The following is a 26,884-nucleotide window of genomic DNA, read 5'->3' as shown; positions in this document are numbered from 1 at the left end:
TCTGAAAGTGTTTCAGCGGGACATGCACAGGCCACACCAACCCGCGCAACACCCTGATCCAACAGAATAGGCCTGCGCAAGCCTCCCTACCTTCGCACTGCAGATGTTCTCCCTGCCTGAGTACTGATATTTAAACCCATGTGTCCGCTGCACGAGCGGGACGCACCAGGTGACAATCACACATGTCAATATCTACAGACACACAACCTCCCTCCAACCCAACCCCCAGTTCTGTTACATACCCCCCCAGTTACGGTTGGATGTTTGGTATGCCATGCACGCTGCTGCGCAACTCACTTTGACAGATTATCCGCTATAAGACTTGCACGTGGCGAAACTTATGGATTATGTATGCTGAGACTGACTAAACATGGTGCATGAACATCTCTTGAAATTAAAGGGGCGGCATTCACGTCCCTGAACCAGTCGCACAGCTTAATGAACAAATACACATTTCTTGCAAGGACATAATGCCTTCCGATCTGATGTATGTGCGAATATGCCCAGTTGTAACACACATTCTGCTATCTATGTTATTGTTACAGGCTGTAAGGCGGTGTCATGTTATATGAAGCTACAGATGTAAACTATAATAAAATCAATAAATGCATTTTTTTAAATGAGGTGTCTAATACAACTAATTACTAGATTTGTGGATTGCTTCCCTCAGTGACTCATAAAAGTGATAATCTGTTGTCCATGCCACTGTCATACATCAGTAGTTGTGAGGGTTAGTTTGAATTGCTCAGTATGGTGCGCACCCATCCCCAATTCTATACTCTGGATAGGACACCTGCTGATTCTCGCCCTGTGGTACAGAATGTACATTTCCATCACAGGGTTCACCCCATTGGTCCGACAGGACAAGAGGCAGTTAGTAAATAGTTTTTTAAAGTCCTGTATGAATGCATAAAAAAAGAGTTAAGAAGGAGACCTGGTTTCCAATGGAAATGGCTTATTTCCAAGGGTTTAACACGTCTGAGTATTTCCAATCTTTCCAGGCTCGTAATGTTACAGAGGACCAGCCAATACCAGTGTCATTGGTCCACATAACAACTAATTTCTGTGTCCAGGGGATAGGGAGGATAAAGGTGGGGAAGAGCTGATGCAATTCCACATAGAGATTGAGAACAACAGATAGTCTGCCCTTAATACCAACCCCTAATGTCTATTTTGTCTGTAGATCCCAAGCTTTTGTCTGGCTCCCGAGGGGGTGGTCGGACAGGTGTTATCTCTCTTTTCTCCTTCTCCCTGTGTATATAGCTCTGTCCAATTACCATAAATTTCATCAACTGCAGCGTAGGAGTGTATTCTTGCCCTGAGTCAGAAGAGTTATTGACACAAAGGATATAGATCAGACAGATACCACCTTACAACAGTTTGAGGATGCCATGAAGGGTATCGTACCTTTTTGTGGCCCTATGTCCAATAGCCTTAATATTCATCGGTTAACAAGGGTTGTTGAAGGGGTAGTAAATACAACAGCCGATATATTGACAAACATCACTGCTGAGCTTCAGGCTACGTGGTTAGTTACCTTGCAGAACCGGATGGTGTTAGACGTTATACTTGCAATAGGGGTGGGGCCTGTCACGTCATTGGCAGTAGCTGTTGTGTGTACATACCTGACCACGCCCACAATGTGTATGCTGCCATACAGAAATTGCATAGACTCTCATCTGACATTCACCAAGAAAATGGTTGGACTCTCTCTGGATGGCTCCGGGGTATGTTCACGTCCTGGGGTTGTAAGATCCTTATCTTTCTAGCTGTGATTTCTGGTATTTTCTTCACATGTTGCCTTTGCATACACTGTCTACTGACCTGCTGCACATATTGTATTAATGTTCTCACCCCGAAACCGAAAAAGCCAGGTCCTGACACTAGTGCTGCCATCATGTTGCAAAAAGACATTGCCGACATGATGGAGATAGACAAGGGCATTTTTGGTTCTACATCATTCCTTGCAACGTCTATTCCCGATCCTGAGTCTATGGATAGTTCTGAGTGTTGATGTCCTTTGTTCCCCTGCATGTTAGATCTTTTCGATTCCCAATTTGAAAATGTTTAGCGAATGCTAAAAGGAGTGTCTGATGAAATGAAAATGTTTTGCTACCCTGCAAGTGTTTGGTTCTTATGTTACGTTAGCATTCGCTGCACCATTTTATGTCCAGCGCCATTTTGAATCATGTTGTGAGCTGTATATTCCCTTCTCAAGGAGTAGGCTGTGGAAAGCCCTGTGTACCCAAGGTTAGGCCTTGCTCTGCTAATCAACACTGTTCTTGTTAACGCATTCCTTTCCCATAGATAAAGGCTTTCTCCCACTAGCCTAGTGGTAGACACGAACAGTATGACTTTGGCATAAAGACATTGTGTGCCCGGTCTCAGAGTTGAAACTCATCTTTCTGTGCTTCTTTGTTTTAGTTGCTCCTGCTAGTTGATTTCCATTATGGGCGGGACATTCTTGGTTCAGAAACATACAAAATGTATCCCTATGTTTGCTAGAGTTAGTCCCTCTGCAGCAATCCTAGGAGGCTGGTCAGACTGCACTCCGCTTGAGTGTACCTGAATAAAATATACTTGGTTTGTATTCTCTACTGACTGACCGACTCTTCATTTGTATGGAAGGTTGAGAGGGGGCCGTGAGTGATCCGGGTGGCCCTAATCAGGTCACTTCCTTCACCCATAACCTTTATCATAGACAGTGGAGCGTCGATTAACATTGTGCAAGTCAAAAAGTTCAATTGCCAGTCTCCTGTGCCATGCCTCAACCCCTCAAACATGAAAGTATACATGGGGGCTGCTTCTAAACCATTGCAGAGTCATGGGCCATTCACAGCAACAATGCAACATAAAGCAGTATCAGTGCAGGCACCAATTCACGTTCTTCAAGGAACTTCATCCAGTGCATGTCTACTCGGTTTTACCACTGCTTCTCACATGTGTCTTATATCCCTAAATTGCAACCTCCACACTCGATCTAGAATTGTGAGTCAGTTCCCATTGTTGTTCGTGGCCTAGGAACGCTCAAGACAATGAAAGTGTGGTTTTACATTAATGAGGACATTCGCTCTGTTGCCCAATGGAACCGCAGAGTTGCTTTTCACTTGCAAGAAGCCGTTGAGAAAGAAGTGTAAATGCTGTTGAAGCATGAAATCATTGAGCGTTCCCCCGGTCCTACACCATGGATTTTGCGCATGGTGGTGGTCTACACATAGCAAGCATGATCATGCAACTGAAAGTGCACAAGTCTCCCATCATGAACTGATGCCATCAACTACAGTTGGAAGAGAACTGTAGGTGCATCACTACATTTTCAACTTGTGTTGGTTTGTTCAGATACAAAAGGTTGACTTTTGGAGTGTCATCAACTGCAGAAATATCTCAGGATGTTATACGTCAAATAATTCAACCTGTCATGCATGCTTTTAATTACCGCAATTACATACTGGTATTTGCAGCAATGCAAAAGGAGCATGACAAGACTCTTATACAAGTGTGCCAGTTATTTGCTGATGTGGGTCTCACTATGAACGCAGCGAAATGTGAGTTTCACAAAACCAACCAAATTTATTGGGAACATATCTTCTAATGGGGGAAAGGACTCCTGACCCTGATAAAGTGCAAGCACTGTCAGCAACTTGGTCCCCACAAGATGTCACCATGCTGCAATCCTTCTTAGACATGACCAGTTATTGCTCAAGATACATTTGTGACTTTGCTACTGTAAGTGCCCTATTGAGAGACTTGACAAAATGAAATGTCTCTTTCCAGTGGTCTGCTGAATGTGATCAAAGCTTCAAAAGAATAACACATTCGATTGAGAATACAACAGAGATGGCCTATTTTGACCCACGTTACATTCTGAGATCACAGTAGATGAGAGCCCAGTGGAGCTGGGGCAATCTTTGCTCAACATAATAGCCATCCGAATGCTCAGAGGCACATTGTGACTTAGGCCAGTTGAAGCCTTTCTGACACAGACCAAACCTATTTTCAGCCGAAGAAGGGGGCTGGCTGTATTGTGGGCCTGTGAACATTTTCATGTATTACGATACTGAAAATGTTACACTATTATTACAGACCACCAAGCGCAGCTGACTATTTTCAGAAACCCCGAAAGCCAAGATGCCCCTTCACATTGGGAGATGGGGGTTGTGACTGCAAGAGAACAACTATGCAATTTGTACACAAGACAGGTAAAGATGAAAACCCCGCCGATTACTTTTCAAGAGTACCATTGCATCGCCACAGTTCAACATTCAAAACAGCTGAGGAGTACATTAACCTAATTGTGAGATCCAGCACAGCCAGCAGCCCTATCCATTGATCCATTGAACAGATTATTGCTGCTACCTACTAATGATGATTAGAGCATGCTTATCCTCAAAGACATCATTTCAACTCAATCGTGGAATAAGAATGCCCATCTTTTTGCTCACCACGTTGAATTTAATAAAATGTACAGGATGAACAGTCCATGACCAGGGAAGGTGTTGTATTGTGAGGCTTGAGAATCGTCATACCCGAGAGCCTCAGACAGTAAGTCATTGAACTAGCACATGAAAGACATATTGGTATTGTAGCCACCAAAAAAGCCCTAAGAGACAGAGTGTGGTTCCCGCGCCTAGACGAGCGACTTGAGAGAGAATTAAAAGAGAGCCATCTTTGCAACTGCTGTCCCCCACGCCATAGGGATGCAGCATCCACTGACAAAATCTGAACTTCCTGCACAGGCTTGGGAAGGAGTTGCAGTTGATTTCTTTGGGTCCTTAGGAAACAGACATCCTCTCATGGTAGTAATTTTTAAGTATTCAGGCTTTTCTCTAGTAGAGGAGTTATCATCAACAACCCATCACATGGTCATTGGGCAGCTGGATGACATCTTTGCAGCGTGGAGTATTCCTACCATTCTCAAATCTGACAGTGGTCTGCCGTTCAATAGCAAAGAATTCAAGGCGTGTTTAGTCAGGCTAAATGTCAAGTATCAAAAGAGTACACTTCTGTGGGCCCCAAGCCAATGGTGTTGTGGAATTATTCATGGGTACTCTCAAAAGGGTAATTCAATGAGCAATAACGGAAGGGATCGAGTTAATCGAGACCATGTGTCAAGCCCTCCATGCTTATCGTTCAGCATCTCACTCCACAACTGGTGAGAGTCCTGACACCTTGCTATTCGGGAAAGCCATCGGAACCAAATTGCCACAGGGGACCATAGACTGATCCTTGAATGCTTATATGGTTTGTGTCATAGACATTTCTTGAAAGTGCAAAATGAAAACATATGCCAATAGGCATGGACAAGCTCAGGAAACAGTATTCAAAGAAGGTGACTGTGACCTGGACAAGCAGAAACAAAAGTGGAAGAAAAACACTCCGTTTGCTGTCAATCCACTGAAGGTTGTGACATATAAAGGACACATGGTGACAGCACATCGTCTTGGAAAGTCCATCACACGGAACTCATCAAATTTTAAGCACCTACTGCGACGTTCATCAGCTCCAGCAATTATGAATGAGGTGCTCCCGCCTAACAGTCCATATAAAGCATCAGAACATGTGCCATTGGTGCAAAATCAGAGTGCATATCAACCATCTCATTCCACTCGATCTGGCCAACTAGTTTGAGCCCTTTAATTAACACCATCAATGCTGATGGTATTCCCCTCCTGGTGCTGACCCTGATTTATTCCCATTGTTCATGACGAGCTCAGCTCGTCATGAGCATAGCTCAACCGTGCCTCATGACGAGCTGAGCTCGTCATGAGCATCGAAGGGGTTAACGACTTATTGAGGAAATGTGATGTGACTGTTGTTTTGTACAAGGGGGAGATGTAGTGCCGTGAGACAATGTGCACCAGGACCCCTGTGGTTCTGGCCAGACTTATCAGAGTAATTATGTAACTTATCTTGCTGGGAGGTGTTACGGTCTTCCCAAAAGACCTTGGCATGGAAAAGGAGGCGGCACACAACAAAGGTATCAGTGATTCACTTATTTCATCTTAGCACCACAACATCACGATTTCATGCAAGTAGGTAAAGTTGGCCGACGAGTGTCAGAATTGTTTTCCTTTAACTCGACCATAGAGCCCTGGAGTGTAAACACTCCATTAAAACTCCTATGAACAAGTCCATCTTTAGTGTGCATTAAAAAAAAAACTAGAGCGGTCACGCTCTCCGCTGCGTGTTCCTTAACATGCCACCAGTGTTACTCGTCAAAACATCAACATGTTGTAAACTGTCAATTATCATTATTATTTCATCCTTGCTGTGAAGTACATGTGATTGCATTACTAAACCAAGACATGTTACATGAGATAAAGAATGGCTGTTGCGTTTGGAATGTATAAGGACAAGATATAGCATACATCTGTGCAAAACCAGATTTCAAAGGGAAGGATAGGAAAATAACTATTGATAATGATACGCAATATATTGTACATTTGCACATAATATCATTAGTTTGTTATACTGGTGCACGGTTTAATTTATGCACAACAAGGGGAGGTGGCGGGTTGAGGGCATCTCCTCTTACATATTCTAGCTCAATATCAGCATTATTAGTACAATTTCAGACTATCGCAGGTTAACTGGTGAAAAATATAGAGGCATGTTATCAAGAACAGTGTTAAAAATTATCACCGGTTTAGCGGCAGAAAACTGTGGGGCATATTACCAACAACTAGCGATAATTATCACTATGTTGGTTTAGCGGCGATATTTTTATCGCTGAGCTGTGGCGATTTTTATTGCTTAGGAGCCTTGCTATTATTAAGGTTAATCTCCTAAGCGATAAAAATCGGCCGAAATGCATGAATATCGCTGTAAAGTCAGCGATATTCATGCATTACCGAGCTAATGCTCTTAGCCATGTTATCCACCTACCATTGGATAACATGGCTAAGAACTGCTCAGGGGCAGGTGTTAGCTTTTGGAGATATTCGCGCTTAGCGCGAATATCTCCAAAAGTTGGTAATAGGAGATAGCGATGTTAGCGACTGTTTCCAGTCGCTAACATCTTGGCACGCCCACTTTGCATGTCATTAGTGATAAATATCACTGACATGCAAAGCGGGGCCCAAGATGGTCGCTATCTCCTACTAGCTGTCGCTAACTGGTGTTAGCGACAGCTAGGAAATAGGGAGATAATTTTATCTCCGCTTTCTTGGCTTTTAAAGCCAAAAAAGCGGTGATAAACCCCCTTGATAATATGCCCCTGCATTTTTCTGCCGCTAAACCGGCGATAATTTTAACGCTGTTCTTGATAATATGCCCCAAGATTGCTAAGGGGAGGGAAGGTAGGGGTGGAAGTGGTGGAGGGAACAGATGTATATAAATCGAAAGCACCATTTAGAGTTTCGCATCCCCTTAACAAGCTAATAAGTATATGCTGATGTTAATATAGGAAGTGCTGTTCTACATTCTAATAAAAAAGCTATCCTGAAGCTATCATGAGAGTCTATAATTCATGACTAATTTGATATTCTCACTATGCCATCTTCATCTCTATGTTGTCCATCTAATTTTAGTCCTATGTTGTCATTAGAAAGCGCTAGTGCTGATAACGTGCTTAAGAAATCTATCATATTGCCTACTTCTCACATGACCTGGTAAAGTGCAACTGCAATTAGTGTGCCTTTCATGCTATCTAGAATACAAGCAGTGGGCCACCATTATCTGACGCAAGATCGATATGAGTCTTCCAATAGATCAATTGTTCATGACCAGAGCTACACTGGCAGTGGATGACTATCCTCCCTCTTAAACTCGCCCCCTTTTACTGGCGAGTTACATGGTACTTTCCAAGGAGGCTGTAATGAGCGGTCACTTGGTCTGTGGTTACCTTCAAGGGCCGGCTGAGGCCTTGCTGAAGGACACAGATCCTGGCACCCCGTTTTCCTTTCTCCTTACAACCGATTATCCACATATCTCGTAAGCAAAATTCGGAGCACTGCAAAATAATTCAACATAGAGTTTTGCAGTAAATGTTCCACCAACATCCTTCCTTTTCATCAAGCGTTTCTCAGATCTTCACCATGCCAACGCGTGTTTCATCTGAGCTGTGGATAAGACAGTGGACTTCATCAGGGCTACAATGACAAATGTACAGCACTTAACAACTATCCCTAGAATGGGAATACCAAAGACCGGTCACCAAGGTCACAGTGACCAGATCAACACGTGTGGAGAAAATAATAAAGTTGAATTTCAAGAGGAATAAACTTACATCACGTTGCAGTAAAGATTTATCTATTTGGTATTAGCACTCACCAATAACGTATTCCAAAGAAGAGTTTTCAGTATAGTGTAGGAATGTCAGAAGGATTACAGTAGGGTAAAGTAAGATTATTGGTCTACCACTAAAAAAGGTGAGCCAACAGAACGCCAGCCCACCTAATCAAGAGTAAGCAATAAGTTCTCCAAATCTGAAAAATAAAAACATTCTCCAATTAATATCTCATACTATAGTAATCCCCAAATTATTCCTAGGCTCAAGCAAATAAACATAAAGGGGCATATATCCAACAACTAGCGATAATTATCGCTATGTTGGTTTAGCGGCGATATTTTTATCGCCGAACTGCGGCGATTTTTATCGCTTAGGAACCGTGGGGCATATTACCAAGCAATAGCGATAATTATCGCTCTTGCTTGGTTAGCGTGAAAAAATTAACGCTGAGCTGCGGCGATTTTTATCGCAGATAAACCTTGGTATTACCAAGGTTTATCGCAAATGCGATAAAAATCGGCCGCAATGCATGAATATCGCTGAAAAGTCAGCGATATTCATGCATTAGCGAGCTAATGCTCTTAGCCATGTTATCCACCTCCCATTGGATAACATGGCTAAGAACTGCTCAGGGCAGGTGTTAGCTTTTGGAGATATTCGCGCTTAGCGCGAATATCACCAAAAGTTGGTAAGAGGAGATAGCGATGTTAGCGACTGTTTTCAGTCGCTAACATCTTGGCACGCCCACTTTGCATGTCATTAGTGATAAATATCACTGACATGCAAAGTGGGGCCCAAGATGGCCGCTATCTCCTACTAGCTGTCGCTAACTGGTGTTAGCGACAGCTAGGTAATAGGGAGATAATTTTATCTCCGCTTTCTTGGCTTTTAAAGCCAAAAAAGCGGAGATAAACCCCCTTGAAAATATGCCCCCTTGCTATTATCAAGGTTTATCTCCTAAGCGATAAAAATCGGCCGAAATGCATGAGTATCGCTGAAAAGTCAGCGATATTTATGCATTACCGAGCTAATGCTCTTAGCCATGTTATCCACCTACCATTGGATAACATGGTTAAGAACTGCTCAGGGGCAGGTGTTAGCTTTTGGAGATATTCGCGCTAAGCGTGAACATCTCCAAAAGTTGGTAATAGGAGATAGCGATGTTAGCGACTGTTTCCAGTCGCTAACATCTTGGCACGCCCACTTTGCATGTCATTAGTGATAAATATCACTGACATGCAAAGCGGGGCCCAAGATGGTCGCTATCTCCTACTAGCTGTCACTAACTGGTGTTAGCGACAGCTAGGTAATAGGGAGATAATTTTATCTCCGCTTTCTTGGCTTTTAAAGCAAAAAAAGCGGAGATAAACCCCCTTGATAATATGCCCCAATGTTAGCTAGCCGATTGCGGAATCAAGAAGTGTGAGTGTAGTACTGAAAATCTATCGTCCAGTCTCTGTAAGGTAACATATTATAGAAAGTCACTCATCACTCGTGTACACCCACATTAACCAGGTATAGGGCTCTAGTCGTCACGAGAATTCACCATTAGCATGCATCAAATAACAACCTGCTTCCAAGGTATTCAAAATGCAAGTGAAGTGCAGCAGCAGTAAACGAGGGTTACTACATGCGTGTCAAAGTATTTGGGTCATTCTTTGATAGTGAGAGACCAGAAAAAACAAAAAGGCCAACATGTTATTGATAGCAAGCATCACACTAGAAGTCTGTCAGTTAGGCAACATATTTACGATGCTGTCCAAATTTGCATCTTCCACACATGTTTTCAAAATATGAATCCATCCATTATGAGGGGTCAGCCCCACTATATTGTAAGTATTTCGTGAGCGTGCATATAGTAGCGCGTACAACCACAGCCGCACCCAATATAAACATCTGCAGGCGTGGCCGGCACAGGTAATAGCGGTGGGTCTGTGGGCAGAAGTCAACTGGCGACGGGATGCAGCGAGCGCAAGGTAAGTGGTTTTATTTATTTATTAATTTAATTTGACCTATACTGTCGTCTGTCGAGTTACCCACTCACTGCCAGTCTCACCGCTCTTACCTGTGCCGGCCGCGCCTATACTTCTGGTATATTGAAGTTAGATCAATGTTGATGTGCATACATACTAGTAGTGCTTGCAAACAGCAGCAGAGAGATGTGCGTGCGCGCTAGTTGTTATCAATATGTCGAATATACTCGACCGTATATTGAACATTGAAGGCGCCCTGTGCAGTAACCAATTGTAAGCTCCTGGTAACTTTTTTTTTTTTTAACTCTTTATTCGTGACTGCATCAGGTATCACATTTTACAATTATACACTTTATCATCATATGGTATAAAGACGCACATCTTGCTAACGGGAAAAGTGTTTTTCTGGAACAAATGAGAAAATTTGTAGAACGGCTTAAGAATGCTGAAGAAGAATCAGAGTCTATATTTCTCGTTTTCTCCCACTAACTTTCGGCCAATTGACATGTGATCTTACTCAGTTCTTCATTAAGTCAAATAAATATGACTATTATTTATTACGTCAGCGGTCGTGTTGCGTTAGTATCACATCAAGCTCCTGGTAACTTAAAATAGAAAGATATCTAACTTAGGAAGAGTGCTTGCCCGAAACACGTGACCCACAGTGAGTGCCACAAATCCCAAACTGGAGGACAACATGGCCCCATCTTTGTGCGCTATTTATATTCCCCATACAGAGAGGAGCCACATCGTCATATGATCAAAGAAGGACCTCCTACTGTGCAGATAGGATCGTAACCGCCATATTACAGGGAGTCTGCAAACCTCTATATAAGAACCTACTAGTTTAATTTGTCCTACTCCTACTTTGCAATATGACCCTAGTTTGTGTGTATGACCGTGGTCGTCAAACTATGACAAATAACAGAGATGTGTATCTTCATCACTCAATGTAAACTGACCACACAGCATAGTCCTATCTCAAATGAGGAGACTCCTCTCCAGAGGAGGAGCTCACAAGTGGTTACTGGGCGGGGCACCTTCACTGTGCAACATATGGTCAAGTGTATTCGATGTATTGATAACAATGTGCATGCACGCACATCACTGTGATGCAAGTCTTCTTGCTGCACTGCGCCAATGTGAAATGGCAGGAATGCACTGTATTTAAGAAATATGGTGTAGTCTTGTCCTTTCCCCCTGTGCTGGCGTACAATATGTTGCCTAGTGCCAATGTAAGCACCATGGTGCAAGGGTGCCTTTGTTGCAGGCAGGATTGTTTTTGTGCAGGAAGGGTCGCTTTCCTGCCCCAAAACAATCCAGAGAGGCGTTTTCCTCTTTCTAGGTGTGCTGCGGAATGTAGCACATATGGAAAGGGGGAAAATGAGGAGAAATACAAATATTTCTCCTCTTTACGCCTGTTCTGGGGAGGAGTAAGGTTTTGATTCTGTCCCAGGTTTATGTGGTGAAGAAAATCTGGGGCAGCGTCAAAATCCATGGGTGTTGCGTGGGAAATCCCACTGCAACACCCATGGAATTCCTCATTAACGCAGTGTAAGGCAAAGTAGCGACCTGCACTGCTTTGTCTTACTCCATATCCATGAGGCCATGAAAAGCCACGCAGAGAGGGTTTGCTTTGCCTCATAGATATGATTGAGAAGATTGCGCCACCGGAACGTCAAAATAAAAAGTGATGCTCTGGCAGTAGAAGCCTCTCATAAATAAGCCTCTCATTGAGCAACCTTCAGCAGAGAGTGGATCAATCCACCTGTCTACAAATACGCCCAAAAATCTGCAGCACGTGGACATTTTCCTCTTGGAGCGTTAAATGACTCAATGGACTCTACCCCACCTGTGCAAATCGGCATTGCGTGCCTCGAGGGCAGGTCAGTCAGATTCCGAAAATCAAAGCTTGCTATTTCTGTGGAGTGTTGCTCCCTCCCTTATAATGGATCAATACAGCCTCTCTGCGGCTACTGTATGCAACACTTCTGGGTCAGATCTCTTGTATGAGAGGACATAACGTCTCTGCAAAGATTGCTTGCCCCACTTTTATGTCAGAAGTGTAGCAAAAGGGGACAAGAAAATTGCATACAAAGGTGAAGCGCAAACATTAGCTGCACTTAGAGTATTCAACTCTCTTGGCTGGATGTTTTTTGAATCTCAGAGGGATCAGTGTGCAGGGAAATCAAGAAAAAGTTCTCAAAGGCGAGATCCCTGAAAGACCTCAAATGCAGCAGAAGAGGCTTTTTGTAGAGGTTGCTTGCACTCTCACATGTCAACACTCCAGCAGTTCCCTGGTGGTGGCATCCCAGTGCATGCCAGTGATGTTAGAACCGAAACTGATAGTGAAGCGGCATGGCAATACTCCATGACCAAGGTAAAGTTCACTTTCCCTAGTGGTTAATAATGACTGTGAAACATACCAACAGATGAATCTTGTACATTTCCCTCAGTGACAATAATGGAAATGCAGATTTTAATACTAGATGGAACAGAATGCACTGGTATCACATAAAGTGTTGCACAAGTTGGCGTACACCCCCTAGTATTGATGGGTTCTTCTGGGGTTGGGGATAATGACAACGGATTCTTGCAGTACAGGAGGGTCAACAATACAAGTTCCTCATCAAACGCTCACAACAGTAATGTATGGTGGCACCAGTCCCTGATTTATGTACTTTAAGCGAGTCTTCTAAACGGCTGAGTGTTCAACCAAGGCGGCCTCTTGGCGCTTTAAGACAAAGCACTAGTCATGAACCACAGAAAAAAGTAGTGTATGAAAGGAGGTTTTGAAAGGGAGAAGGACCATCATTGACATAATCTGGAGGGGGTGGGAATTCCAGGCGCTGTCCCCTAGCACAGAAAAAGCACAGTTGACCCTTCTACTCCTATTAATTCTGGGGGACAGTTTCACACAACCAAGGATTTGTGAAGATTCAATTCCCTGATTCGCAGGATTGAACCATGTATCCAATCACTTGGCAGGCAGAGGCATTACCCATGGTAAGATCTTCCGCAGACATGTATGTGCCTTAAGTATCTCAGTTACTTTTCTCCATTTACACGGGTGGTACATGTATGTAGACACTTCGCGAGGGGGAATAGAAATAATATATCCAATATCACATGAGGGGCTAAAGGCGCCCAAATAACTATGATGATTAACCAGTTCTGTTAATCTTGCACAACAGCCTCCTTCGTTCATTTATGGAAATATTCTTATGCAGTAAAACCGCTGAAATGGGTGTGTAATATCTAAACTTGCATGTAAAAAAACACCAGTACATGTCCTACCTTTCCCACACACTGCACCCAGCCCATGGGGGTACCTTGGGTATACCTTAAGAGTGCCTTATGTATGAGGGAAGGTTAGGGCCTGGCAAGGGGGTGCACTTGCCAGGTCGACAGGATAGTAGAAACTGCGCGCGGACACTACAGTGGCAGATTCGAGAACCCTTTGACAGGCTGCTTGTGTGGGTGGCACACTAGCAGCATTTGGTTTACTGGCCCGGGCACACACAGAACACTGTACTAGGGACTTAGGAGTAAACCAATTAGGACAATCATGCCAGGTCTAACATACATTGTCAAGGAGTCCAAAGAAATCAATTGCAATCTTCTTCCAAGCATGCTAGGAAGATCAGACATGTTCAACGGATGTGGGGTTGTCCTGGACCACAAACAGCTGCACAAATGACATGCCTTACCTCTATTTCAACTCTTTTATCAACACGAGGAAACCAAACTCCGTCTCATGGAGCTCATTATATAGCAACAAGTCAACGGTTTCCCTTATGGGCCAGTTCGATGCTGATGACGAGCTCAGCTCGTCATGATGCACGGTTGAGCTGTGCTGATGACGAGCTGAGCTCGTCATGAACAATGGGAAACAGTGGCCTGCAGCACAGGACGGGAAAACACCTAATAGCCAAGGTGTTAATAACTTGGTTGTCTTAAACTTTCTGGAATGAAAATTCTTGACCCTCGTAAAATGATGCCTTCTGGGGTACTGAAAGTTCTTCTTGCGCATTTTTGAATTTCTGGTATTTACAGTCAACATGAAGAAGTCGATTATGTTTTCTCCATGGCTGGTGTGTAATCATTTCTTGGAGTATCAGCAAACGCTCTCAGTACTTGTGGAAGCAATGATTTGTTCTACTGATATAGCAGCTGGACTTCAAAATGATGTTAACATAGACATCAGTCGCTTTATTAGTGCCATGACACTGTATTGACACATGTGAGAAGTAGTCAGCAGGGTTTTTATTGTTTCCTACATGATGCAGAATTGTGTAATCATACTCCAGCAATCACAACCCTCCCACCTCTCAATGCAATTGGGAACCTTAGCTTTAGGATTACCAAAAATGGTGAGCAATGCCTGGTGATCAGTGACAACTGTGAAATGCTTTCAGCATAGGAACTCATGATATGGTCACAAACCCACCCCACAGTGAGGGTTTCCTTTTCAGGTTGTAGATAGGCACATTATGTCGTGGATAAACTTCGGCTAGCATAAGCCACAATGCACCTTGAAGCATTGGGATCTCTAGTGTGATGGGCAAGGATAGCACCCAACCCCACTGGGCTTGCACCAACAACAACCTCCGTCCTGCAATTTTAGATCAAAGTACGCCATTTAAGTTGCGTTCTCAATTGCATGCTTGATTTTCTTGAAGCTTTGTTCACATTCCCTTGTCGAGTGAAATGGGAAATGTTGTTAAATCTCTCAATGGGGCACATACAGTAGCAAAGTCAAATATATACCTTGAACAGTAACTGGCCAGACCAAGGAAAGATCTCAGCATAGGTACATCTTTTGGGGGAGTAGTTGATGACAAGGCCTGTACTTTATTAGGATCCTGAGTTATTCCCCCATCAGAAAAAATATGACCAAAAGAACTTGAGCTTGGTTTGATGAAACACACATTGTGCTGCATTTAAAGTGATACCTGCATCGGTAAGTATAGGACACACTTGTGCAAGCACCTTTTGTATGGCCCCTAAAACTCGTACGTCATCACTATGATTGAAAGCATGTCTGACTGGCTATATAATGCGACAGATTACATCTCGAAAAAAATTCTGCAGCTGATGACACTCAGAAACTTAGCCTTTTGTATCTAAATAAACAAACATAAGTCAAAAGGTAGTAATGTGTCTGCAATTCTCTTCCAGTTCAAGCTAGGGATAGCCTTTTTTCAAATCAAGGCGGGAAAAGACGTAGGCTCCATTCAGCTGTGTAATCATGACAGCAATGTGCAAGCCTGAATATTGTTCTCTTTCAATCGCCTTCTTCAGTTGGTGCATATCCACGCAGATGCGCACAGCTCCTCCACATTCTTTTTTTGGCACTACTACCAGTGCTTAATTTGAACAGATGGGTTCCGGTGCTCAGCACAGGCACTTAATTGTCAACACCAGCGCTTGTGACAGCCTGCCACAAAGTGGTGCTGTCTGGCTCATCTAGAGAGATGACTGAAATAACAGTTAATTATGTATTCAATATACATTAACAGTCACTATTGCCTGCTGCCCAAACCATTCTTATAGCTTTGGGGGCCTGAAATATTTCGAATTGTCACACTTTTAGAAGTGTGATGGTTAGGAGTTGTGTTGCTACTATCATTGGCAGCACTGGCAAGGGCAATGTGTGGTGCAAGCTGCAGCAGCCTCCTGACGAGAGCCCTAGCACTTATTCTTTTACAAATTAGGCACAGACTACCACTATGGATGATACCTATGGTGCTGGACCAGAGTATTGGTCAATCATGTCATGCTTTAATAGTGTCTCAAGTTCTTTCTCTACAGCCTCTTGTAATTGAAATGCAATTTGATGATCTATTTGAGCAACAGGACGGATGTCCTCATTTATGTGAAGTTGCACTTTCATGGTTTTAAGTCTTCCTAGTCCACGATACAAAGATGGAAACTGATTCACTACCTAATGATTGGCATTCACAATGTAGTTTAAGGAAATCAACCCCATGTCAGCAGCAGTACTGAAAGTGAGTAAACACCGGTCGAGGGGGGGAACCTTTACTGGCGAAACGCTGTTGTGCCCAGACAAGTTGGAGACCTAAAGAAAAACCTTATCTACTGCTGCTTTGCCCTCCCGCCTCCCGCCTCGCGTTGCCCGACTCCACTGCCATCTGGGAGTACGAGGTGGCCGAGAGGAGCGCGGTCGAGGGAACTACATTTCCCAGGAGGCCAAGCGGCGCACGCCGCGTCACCAGCGTCACCAGCGCGCCTGGAGGCGCTCAAATAGCGCATCACCCCCGTCTCGCGGGACTCCGGGCGAAGCCCGGGCAAAGGGCGGGCCGTCTGAGGCCGTCCGAGGTTGGCCAAGGTTGGGTTGGGCCTGGTCTCTTGGCTCGCTGCCTTGGAGCTGACGCTTCTGCGCTTCGACATCTGCCGTGCAGACTGCTACGTAAGTTACATTGACTTTGGTTGTTCATAAAGTGTATGATGCCTCCAAAAAAGTTAACCACTCCTAGTAATTCTATTGAAAATTATCTGGTGCAAGTAGTTGAAAAAATTAACATCGACAGAAGAGCCTCTCTGGGAATAGACTCATCTGCTCAATCTCCCTTTATTGACATCGAGGCTGATGATCCCTTTGGCCTTCTAATCAACAATAGCACTAATAGTGCTACACCTGACTTGTTTCCAGATACTATCACTATACAGCCAAGTGGTACCGTTGCTGGAGTTGAAGACCTTAGTGTCAACGAGGTATTGGCTGATACAATTATTAGTCAGGATCATTCTACCTCCCCTCCAGCACCCGTTCCGGGTAAACGGGAATGTCTCAGGTCAGCTAAGAATAGAGTAGCAAACCCCCCGAGGAAACACTCTGAGGAAGAGGAGCATGATCTGACTAGTGAAGCGTACATTACACTTTCGAATGCCCAATTTAATAAACTACTGGCTCTGATGGACACAAAAATTAAAGGTGTGGTTAAACCCCTGGTTAGCAAAATAGATAAGTTAACTTCTGAGGTTAACCGATTGGAAGGTCTATTACAAAAATCCATAGGTGAGATAGGGAAACTTCCGGAAAACGTCTCTGCAAAGATAGAGGAATCTGTAAACAAATCAGTAACTACAGCTGTTAGTGGTCTCATCCCTGTCCCTGTATCAAACCCCCTAATGGCAAGTAATAACACTCTACCAGGTGATTCTCATATTACCTCGATCCCTGCTCCTGCTGTTGAAGACCCGTTTATTGAAAAGGGGACTTTCGAACTTGTGGTTGAAGCTTCCCCACTGGTACTTGTCCTTGCCAATGTTCCTCCCTTGGCTCAAGGCGAGCGGGAAACAACATCTTCTCTAAGAAACAAATCTTTATCATGGTTAACCACCAACATGGTAATTACTCCTTGGGGAAAGCAGCAACTTTCTGAAGAGCTCGTCAAAGCGAGAAGGGTACAGTGGATCGGGGACAGGGTGAAAAAGTTTAAAGGGGAGTGTGTCGTCCTCCACTTCTCTGACCCTGGGGTCTTGCCTAACATCCTACCAAACATCTTACCACCTCAAAGGCGAACAACTTCAATTGTTCCATTGACTTTGGACTTCTTTTATCCTAGAAAGGGAAGCGGACCAAACTCAAGTATTTTAAGAACCAAATGGAACATTGTGACTAAGAGGGGGAGGAAGGATGTTGCTTCAGTGGACTGGGGTCTGAAAATCGTTTTTCTGCATTGTCTAACTTAAGCGATTGCGACTGACAACCATCTACCTGTAATACTGTGACCGTGCCTGTTTGTGCCAAAAGTACACCAGATTTAGCTTGTAATTTCACAACAACTAGCCCTCTGGGGCTCTTGACTGTCGATTTACCTGGGGTATCTAATGTTACAACCATAGACCAGGCTACAGGGGGTAAGGTGTTAAACACGCATACTACAAGCTCCGGTATTCCTATGACACCTATTTCAGGGAATCTTTTGTCATGGAATGTGGCTGGAATATCTTCCAAAATGGACAGCGCTGATTGGTTTGAATTTATTAATAGGTATGACCTCTGTATTTTTCAAGAGACTTGGGCGTGTGAGCCTACTTTTGCATTGGGGTATGTAAACTTTCATGTTCCTGCTATCAAGGGCCCTAAAGGGCGGCCTATGGGGGGCCTTACTATATGGGTTAGGCAGTCTTTAAAAATTGCTGTAAAATGTGTGGAACTTGACCAAAAAGATATCCAGCTTATCAGATTGACCAGTGATTTACCCCTCTCCATGGATATATATAATATCTATGCCAGAGGTGGTAGCAAAGGTAGATCCGAGGTTCTTATGTGCCTTTCTACACTTCTTGAGACCGAATCTGCAGGAAAAAACATCTTAATTGCAGGTGATTTGAATCGGACATTCGAACCTCTCATCACTGGTGATTCTCCTCTGGGATCGGAGGAAGATAAGCTTTGGGACATTCCCACACTAGAGTCCCCCCCGATAACTCGGTGGACGGCTGACATCCTAGGTCTAAACGCCATGTGCTTGGAGCATGGGTTACGAGCCCTGAACGGCCGAACCCAATCAGACCGTGTTCCCGCCATGACGTTTAATAACGGGCGAAGCAAAAGCCGTATTGACTACGTCATCTGTAGTACATCGCTATGGCCATCTCTCAGCGATATGGTAGTTACAGCCAGGATAGAAAGTGACCACGACCCGCTATGCGTCTCGCATAATTGGTGGACATCTAATGTAATCACTCCAATTCCTTGTGACTTACTTGTGCCGCCAACGATCACGCAATCCAATAATATGCGTAGGTTAAGATGGTCTGGTGTTAAGACGGACCAGCAGGCCCTGGAAAAGATAGGAGCAGCGGCAGACAAGGCCATCCTGGCATTGGAAAATATCACTGCTTTTGCACAAGGACAAGAAGATGTTAATAAAGTTCATACGACTCTCTTTGATGAAGTCAAAAACTTTTTCTTAAAACCCGCACGAAACAACAGGGCTTGTCCATTTAAACCAGCAAAGTGGTATAACCAAGATTGCAGGGCAGCAAGATTTAAACTAGGAGCTGCAATCAAAAATAATAATCTGAGTGAGACTCGGTCTGCCAGGAAGCACTATAAAAACTGTATCGCCAGGGCAAAAAGAGACTGGGACGAAGACCATTGGCAGAAACTGAGATGTGCTAGTGAAAGTAAAAATTCTAGACAATTCTGGCATATTGTCAAATGGGGCCATGATAGATCTCCAGAGCCTCCCAACAATAATGCCCCTCATGATGCCTGGGTTAAGTTCTTCAGCGAGCAGTACTCTTCCAGAGATCAGCCTGCTGGTAATTCTAACCTTACATATCTGTTCGCAGATGAAGATATTTTTATGCTAAGCGAAATCCTGATTGCCCTGAAATCCGTTCATAGGGGCAGAGCCCCGGGTAATGACGGAGTTCCGGCGGATGTCTTCTTAGATGACACCGACAGGTGGAGTAAGTACATCTGCCTTTTATTAAACCACATAGCCAGGGGGGCTGAAATCCCGGTATCCTGGCGGGGTGCTGTCATTATACCAGTATACAAAAAGGGGGATTGTGCCCAAACCTGTAATTATCGCCCAATCAGCTTAATAGACACGGTCCAAAAAGTGGTAGGACGTGTAATCATTAATAATCTGCTTGATTGGGCTGAGGAGCAGAACGTCCTATCCCCTTTTCAGGCGGGTTTTCGCAGAGCAACTAGCACTGTAGACCAGGTCTTTCGCTTCCAACTGATACAATGGCGGACAGTGGTCCTGGGCGGATGCAGTCTCTACGCAGCTTTTGTTGACCTACGGGCTGCATTCGACCTGGTGCCGAGGGCAAAATTGTGGGAGGTGTTGGCAGCCCTGGGGGTCCCGATGATTATTTTAACCTTGATCATGAGACTTCACGAGGGCACTTATGCTAAGATCCAATGGGGTGGCTACGGTAACGATACTATTGACTTCCCTGTCGAGCGGGGGGTTCGGCAGGGTTGTTCAATGGCACCAACACTGTTTACTCTTTTTATAAACGGAATTGTTCCCCTTATGCAAGCTGAGCCCGTAGATGCTCCCTCACTCGCTGGTGCAAAAGTTCCAATTTTAATGTTCGCAGACAACACCTTAATTTTATCAAAATCCCCAAGTGGTCTGCAAAAGGCATTGGCAATTTTTGACAAATTTTGTTGTGATCATGGTTTGGAGGTAAATGCAGCTAAAACAAAACTCATGGTTTTTAATCCTTGTAGGAATTATAAATCCAAAATAACCATGAGTGGGCGCTGCCTTGAAGTTGTGAATTCCTTTACTTATCTGGGGATACATATCTCAAATGACAATAGATGGAACCACCACTTGAATCTGGCAATATTAAGACACAAACAACTGGCTGGTACCATCATTAAGGAGCACACGAAATCCTTAACTAAGCCAATCAAACCGCCACTAATCATATACGAGGCTAAAGCAATAGGGTCTGCACTATATGGGGCAGAGCTGTGGGGGCAAGAAAACCTCCAGGAGCTACAGAGGTCAGAGAATAGCTTCCTCCGAAAACTAACTGGCACCCCACAGAGCAGTCCCCTCTTGCCACTCAGATATGATCTTGGTAGGAAGGAAATCTCGGCTATGTGTAAACTTCGACCGATACTATATTGGCGTAGAATTTGGACCACCCCGAGTTGTCACAATATGCAGAAGGATTTGCTGATGTGATCAAAGCAGATCGATTTCATGAAATTAAATGGTTTAGATCATTGAGAACAGCACTAAGTGAACTAGGGTTAAGTGAATTGTGGTCGGATCCAACCGGGTCATCCTTTCCATCAAAGTTGTTTATAAAAAAAACTTTATTGGGAACAGGTTGAAAATAAGAGTCTCCTTAACAATAATAATGGGTCTATGACGACTGCCTTCCTTGAAGCTAAACTGTTTCCAATGTTTGAAATGTACTGGGATATTGTAACTAAACCCATGGACAGGAAACTGTTTTTCCAAATGAGGGCTGGCTCTCTACCTCTTGGTAATCTAACATCTAAATGGAGAAATAGAGGTCCAGCAACTTGCCTAGTTTGCGGGGAAGGCAATGAGACTCTGGGACACTTCTTGTTTGTCTGTCATGCATATTCTGTTCCTAGACGTGTGTGGTTGGCCCCCATGTGCAGAACTTTGGGTACTAAAAGCTCCATGGTAGCTCTACGCATTGTTAAAACTACCTCCTTAAACTGGATTATCATAGCGACCGCAAAGTACTTGGGGTGGGCGTGGGTAATTAGGCAGAGATTGCTAGTAGGGTGACTACTCTCTGCCTAGATGATCAGAGACTGCTAGTTCATCTATTCTCTGTTCCCATGCCAGGTGTCTATCTGACGAAAAAATGTTATACTAATTTTTAACTATGTAATTGGATTGTTTTTTAATATGACTTTATAATATGAACTTTGCACCTCGATGGTAAATAACTGGATGTAATGTTATTTTAAACTTCTTTTTTAATGTGTATTGTGCTTAAAGTCATGCTGACTTAGTAATTTAATTGTATTTTATTATGTGCTTGTTTGTCTGCTTTTATGAGTAAACACTCGAATAAAGCACTTTTGAATTGAGTAAACATGCGCTTGATGAAGTTCCTGGCAAGACATAACTCTTGGTGCTTGTATTTTTATGCTTCACAGTTGCTATGAATGAACCTTGATTTTGCAGTGGCGTGGAAGCAGCCCATGTATATGCTTTAGTTTTCGATAGAGCTAAACAGGGCACTTGAGACAGTTCATTGTACTTTTCCACTGGCATAATGTTTATTGGCACTCCACTGTCTATGATATGGAATACCCATTCACTTTTAGTGTGATCTTGAGACAGTGTTCAAATGAATTTCTCACTTTCACTTTTCATCCTGCAATGTTCCTTACACAAAGCTAATCCTACATGTGCATGCCCAGCAGTCAACATTGACATTGCATACCCATCTTCTTCACTGTCGCTTGACAATGATGGTGACAAACAATTAGGCAGAGGATTTGATGACAATCAACCTCATTCAGATTCTTCTTGCATCATCTGATGTTGCTACTTGGCCTTGTGGGCATGCATAGAACGTCGCGTCTGGAACTTTCTGGCATCAATTTTGTTTTCTCTACTTGATGCACTTCATCATGTCTCCATTTTGTTTTCTCAATGTGACACCCATGATCTTTTCCTCATTTTGCAGACTGTTACAAAATGGTTCTCTTTCCTGTAGTCTTTGCATACCTGTCCAATGGTGGGATATCTACACTCATGTGGAAAGGAAAATCCACTACTTCTTTTTCTTTGGAGACATTACTTTATAGCCTTCTGCCTTGTATTTCAACTTACTTTTCACACTCAGTGCTGGTTCATTTTGCGTCATTCCGGTCTCCATGTTAGCGGTCTGTCTGTCAGCTCTTCTTCTGCTCTAGTAAACATGAATACTCGCTCCAAGATGAGTGTCTCTTTCAGCATTCGTCATCTGAAGGAATCGGAGAGGCAACCATCTATGACTGAGAAACAAGGCCTCTTCATTGTTGATCTCTTTGATATTGCATTGGTTTGTAAGCCAATCAAGTCTTTCTGTGAACTCATCTATTCTTTCACCAGCTCTCTACCTTTCCTGACTGAAAATGTACCTTTCGTAGTCTACATTAGGCGTTGGATTGAACTTGGTGTTTAACGCTTCTTTGATTGGATGGTTGGTCACTTCATCACCTTGTGGTATTTTGCCACTTCTTTTACTAATTCACTGGCTAAATTCTTTAGATATTTAATGATCTTTTTTGTCATTTGCTTCTTCCAGTGCGTCAATGAAATTATCAACGGTTTCGATCCAGGCAGTCCATCTGTCACCAATATTTTGCTTTTTGACAGTATTAAAGGGAAGCAGTGGTTTTAGGAATGCAGCATCATCATAACCTGTGGAACTTTCTGCTACTGGGAGTGGAGCTTGCCCTGGCGGCATCCACTGCCCTCTTCTACCAGTACCCTTGTCACACAATAGCTACATGCTGATGTTTGGGCCGCCCCCCATCCATAAGGCACTGTTTTCTTCTTTGTTGTGAGGTAACAGCTTTGTTTCTTGCATGGGTTCTTCACTCTTCTCACTTCTTTGCATTGTATTATGTTTTTTCAGTCTCTAGCATTTCTGAACATGGTTGTTGCTGCCTTTAGGGCTGTCGTACTGGATGAATGATGGTTTTGTGTCTTGTGGCACAATACCTCTTATCTCTGCAAAAGGGGGGTGGGGTCGCACACTACTCACACACCGGCGGAAGTTGCCCCTAAGGACTCTGGTCATTGTAGTAGAGTGTTCGCGATGCATCATCTTTCGATCTTGCTATCTTCGCTGTCTTCGCCATCCCTGGACACGTGTTTCGGGTTTTCAACCCTCGTCAGCAGGGATAGGCAGTGTTCTGGGGTCGCCGATGGCTGCCAATATCTGCCAGGTATAGTACCACTCCGGCGCGTAGGTGCGGGATCCCAGGCTCGTCAGCCCGCTGCTCAAGGGAGCTTTACGTTACAAAAGGGGGGTGGGGTCGCACACTACTCACACACCGGCGGAAGTTGCCCCTAAGGACTCTGGTCATTGTAGTAGAGTGTTCGCGATGCATCATCTTTCGATCTTGCTATCTTCGCTGTCTTCGCCATCCCTGGACACGTGTTTCGGGTTTTCAACCCTCGTCAGCAGGGATAGGCAGTGTTCTGGGGTCGCCGATGGCTGCCAATATCTGCCAGGTATAGTACCACTCCGGCGCGTAGGTGCGGGATCCCAGGCTTGTCAGCCCGCTGCTCAAGGGAGCTTTACGTTACAAAAGGGGGGTGGGGTCGCACACTACTCACACACCGGCGGAAGTTGCCCCTAAGGACTCTGGTCATTGTAGTAGAGTGTTCGCGATGCATCATGTTTCGATCTTGCTATCTTCGCTGTCTTCGCCATCCCTGGACACGTGTTTCGGGTTTTCAACCCTCGTCAGCAGGGATAGGCAGTGTTCTGGGGTCGCCGATGGCTGCCAATATCTGCCAGGTATAGTACCACTCCGGCACGTAGGTGCGGGATCCCAGGCTCGTCAGCCCGCTGCTCAAGGGAGCTTTACGTTACAAAAGGGGGGTGGGGTCGCACACTACTCACACACCGGCGGAAGTTGCGTCTAAGGACTCTGGTCATTGTAGTAGAGTGTTCACGATGCATCATCTTTCGATCTTGCTATCTTCGCTGTCTTCGCCATCCCTGGACACGTGTTTCGGGTTTTCAACCCTCGTCAGCAGGGATAGGCAGTGTTCTGGGGTCGCCGATGGCTGCCAATATCTGCCAGGTATAATACCACTCCGGCGCGTAGGTGCGGGATCCCAGGCTCGTCAGCCCGCTGCTCAAGGGAGCTTTACGTTACAAAAGGGGGGTGGGGTCGCACACTACTCACACACCGGCGGAAGTTGCCCCTAAGGACTCTGGTCATTGTAGTAGAGTGTTCGCGATCCCTACACTGCCCATAGTCCTTGGGGGCGATCCCGCTGGTGAGTGAGTGGTGTGCGACCCCACCCCCTTTTTGACCTCTTATCTCTGCTTTCTTATCAGATTCCTAGCCAACGACAAACAAACTTTCCGTAAAACCTTCACTTTCTTCACAGGCCTTGCACTAGCTGGAGTGGTGCTTTGACTCCACATATGCAGACTGTCGATTTTCACTTTGACTTAGGCACACGTGGCTCGCACAAGCAATTAGCTGGACCATGACAAAGTCTCCGGGAGAGCACTCTTGGATCATTGGATTGTGGGTTTTACGTAATCCCCTATCTCATCACCAGTTGTAGCGTCCTACCAAAGCATGGGTACATGCAAATGATCACGTCACACAGAGAGCTTGGTACTATACATCTGTATTCCTCAGCATGTAACCGTTAACTGAAACATTCTACGTTAAAGAATTCCATCACCCACTCCACGTACTTACATCACTATTCTACATAGTCCACCAGGAACCAAAAGGGTCCCATTATCTCTAAATCACAAGATACAACACTGCTGACTGGCAGTTATGAAGCATTTATCTGAGAAAAGAGCCAGTGAGTTTAGGCACCGGCTGTCTAGAGGGGTGCGATGGGCACTTGGATAAAGTTTGTGTGTATTTGGGGGGGTTATATGAGGTAGTTAGGAGATTTGTTGTGTGGCTGCTTGTAAGCAGCTTTGGGATTTTTATAGCTATCAATGACAGCGCATAGGTCTTTCTCATTGAGGGAGGAGTATGCCCAATTGAGTTTAGGAGTGGGCCTGTCTCTGGGAATACTGCACCTCCATGGGTTATTGGTGCTTTAGTGGGCAACATGGCGGCTTACAAGCACATAATTGGAAGATAAAAGCTTGTAATAGGATGTCAAATTTCTTTGCAGGATGGCACAAAGAGGACAGGAATTCCGAGATGGGGGGCATTTGGGACTCAAGTGAAGGAAGGGGCTTGTGTTGACATTTCGAGTCAGGACTCGAGTAAGCTTGTGATTCAGAGGTGTCTGATGTAGCAATAAAGAGTAGAAAAGGAGAATAGTCCAGTATGGGAGGGGCAAAAGAGGAAGGGTGATATATCTGGTGTGGGTAATTGCGGATAGGTGGAGGGTGAGGTAGAGGGAATGCTTGGGTAGGAAAGCTAGCTAGTTAATGTCAGGTTGTATCGGGATAAATATTGGTGTGTGGGCAAAGGGGGGGGGGGAGAGGTTGGCTGCATAATACCAGGATGTTGGGAAAGAGAGGTGTGATTATGTTCGGAAGAGGACTGGGGCGGGTGGTCCAATGGTGGGAGGAAGGAGGATGGCAGTGAATTGGAGAGATAAGGCCATTGAGATATCCCATCAGATGGGATGTGTCGGTGAAAGGAAGGTGGGGGCTGGTATACAAAAGGTTGGAGGGCAAGGAGGATGGGAAAAGAGGAGGGCAAGGGGACAAAGTTGTTGCAATGAAGTTATTGATGGTCTTGATATGGGAGCAGTGGTGAGAGGGTTGGGATGGATGAGCAGCGAAGGGAGGTGAATGTTATTAGTGACATGGAGGCCAAGGAGTAGAGGAGGAGTCTGAAGGGAAGTGATTTGTTTAGTGGAGTGCCTCGAGTAGAGACAAAAGGGGATGCAAGTAGAGTTGGAGGTGTATTTCCCAGAGGGGGGAAGTACATTAGTCAGAGAAGAGAGGTCCTAGAGAAGCAAACTGCTGGTTGACCATGGTCAAGGTGATGTCATTTATTTAGAAATGATTTTGCAATAGTTTAAGATGGAAATTGAAAGGTTATTATTTAAGCAGTGGGGAGATACATGTTTAAGTTTATGTTCAAAAGGAATGTTTGTCAAAGAGGAGACAAATGCTGATTCCTCTGTAAAGAACTGTAAAGATAGTTCAGTGTTGTGCCTGAATACGAGCATGTTGGTTTTAAGGGTTTCTTCTGAATGCAATGGAGTTGGTCTGCGAGTAGGGTTTCTAGAAATTCTCTCTGGATCTTGTGCTTACAGTTTTTCATCGAGTATTTTCAGTGATTCTGAGGATAGGTGATTTTAAATGCATTGACTGGATTTTGAGAAGCATTTTACGAGTGAGGTGAGATCAGTGAGGATCATTGTCATAGTTAAGGGGTGGATTCCCTAACTATGACTGATAAAGACCACCAAGGAACAAAGGGGGGAGGATGGGGGTCCTGGTGCCATACATGCATATC

Source organism: Lissotriton vulgaris, chromosome 2_1 (genome assembly GCF_964263255.1).
Source record: "Lissotriton vulgaris chromosome 2_1, aLisVul1.2, whole genome shotgun sequence".
NCBI lineage: Eukaryota > Metazoa > Chordata > Amphibia > Caudata > Salamandridae > Lissotriton > Lissotriton vulgaris.
This window is presented reverse-complemented; position numbering follows the sequence as displayed.